The 1,905-nt window shown below is 34.2% G+C and overlaps 1 protein-coding gene across 3 annotated transcripts in view; it reads left to right on the top strand.

Annotated features, from left to right (window-relative positions):
• The window catches only part of Ppargc1a (PPARG coactivator 1 alpha), a 708,292-nt gene that overhangs the window by 672,842 nt on the left and 33,545 nt on the right, over window positions 1–1,905 (top strand). The gene's annotated exons all lie outside the window — the stretch shown is intronic.

Below are 1,905 nucleotides of genomic sequence, written 5' to 3'. Positions count from 1 at the left end.
ATCAATCTATCTATCTATCTATCTATCTATCTATCTATCTATCTATCTATCATCTATCTACCCATCATCTCTCTACCTATCTGTCATTGTTTTTATCTTACAGCAAAAGAGAAAACTGAAAATATGTCCTTTCAGCAAACCAAAATGTTCTTGTATGTGTTCCAACAAGAGTGACTGTTTTCATCATTTGGGAGTTCTGAACTCCTTTAGTTAGTCCTTGTTTCACATGAAGAGGAAGGATCTTGAAAACCTGGGCTAACTAAAGAGTTCCTAGATAAACTTCTGGGTTGGCTCTAAATGGTACTTCTCCACTAAGTGCTTTAGGTTGGGGCTTGAACCCCACCAGTGGGTGAATCTTAGGAAGTCTGAACAAGAAATGCCTTGGCTCTGGCCATTGCTGATAAGGATAAAGGAACAGAAAGTTAAACAAGATGCTTCCAAGCAGAACCATGGTGGCTACATGCACCATGCTTAGCTTATTGTCACTAAGTTTAATTTCACACTTTGGGTTTGCTAAATTACCTCCTTATCAAAGGTCTATTGCATCACTGCATGATTTGGTCAATCAGTAGAGCAGTTAATTTCATGGTGTATAAATAGCATGTGTGTATGCAGACTTGCACAAACACACATACAAATGGCTTTATATGTTCACACCTGTACATGTATATATTCACTTGTAAGCATATGCATAACCTGATTCCTTTTTTAAATATTTTTTATTATAAGTATCTGTATGTCTCTGAGTGTGAGTTTAGGTGACTATAGGTGCTCACAGAGTCCAGAACAAGGTGTTGGATCCCTCTGGAGCTGGAGTTTCAGGTGGTTGTGAACCACTAGACATGGGTGTTGGGAATGGAACTGAGCCATATGTTCAGCCCTTGGCTTGATTTCTTAAATTATGACTTACATTTATTATCAGTAAAAACTTTTCTGTGCACATATTATATGTAGTGGAGGCCTTTTTATTGGACCAATGAAGATGAGTAACTGGCGAGTTTGTTTAAAAAGTTGATCTACAATTGTCCATCTTACTTTTGCTTGCCATATATAAATACATATTCAAGTGTTGTGTTTGTAACAAGAGACCGTGACCTTGTGTTTCAGCATGCTAACTGGGCATCCTTTTATATACTTGCAAAAATCACACTAACATAGATTGTCATTTTACTGTCCACTGTCACTTCTTATTTTTTTGAGGGAAAAGAATTAAAGACAGCTGGTTGATAATCTGAATGCAAAAATTCTTCCAGATATTTTTCTGCAATGTTTTGCAGTATCACTGACACACAAGTAGTTTGAAAGTATTCATTTAAGAAATTTACCTTTTATCACATCCTTTCATAGAAATATGGTATCATATTACCTAATACCACTGGAATTAACAGGTTTGAGAAGATGCATCACTATGCCCCTCAGGAACAGCCCCACTCACTGAAAGTAATCCGTTGTGGGGTTACTTTCTCTTTTTATGAAAGGGAAAAGACAGCCTCCCACCTATGTACCAATGCCTAACTCTTTATTATAGAAAAAGATATTTATTATAAGTGGATTACTACAAAAATGTCATTAATATAAACCAATTGAAAATTTCTTCATAGTTCTAAAACATAAATCCATCATTCTTTCCTACAGATAGTTTCATGAATTTCTGATCATTTTTTGTATATGTCAGGGTCTTTTGTATCCTAAATTTTCACTTAACATTTCAACAAGAGATTTTCTGTTATCTCAAACTCCTTTATCAAGCTATTATAGCACTGTTTAATATTAGTTTGAGTATGTAAGTAGAAATTTATTTAATCAAACTCCTTTTGCTATATGTTTAGGTTGTTTTATAATGTTACTATTTTGAAATAACACTGTAGGAGAAATCTTTATTTATAAATTTTTGAAATATTATTT

The sequence above is a fragment of the Nannospalax galili genome, unplaced genomic scaffold (genome assembly GCF_000622305.1).
Source record: "Nannospalax galili isolate Female #2095 unplaced genomic scaffold, S.galili_v1.0 scaffold777, whole genome shotgun sequence".
Classification (NCBI taxonomy): Eukaryota; Metazoa; Chordata; class Mammalia; order Rodentia; family Spalacidae; genus Nannospalax; species Nannospalax galili.
Note: the sequence above shows the minus strand (reverse complement) of the source record. Positions and strands in the feature narration are given on the sequence as shown.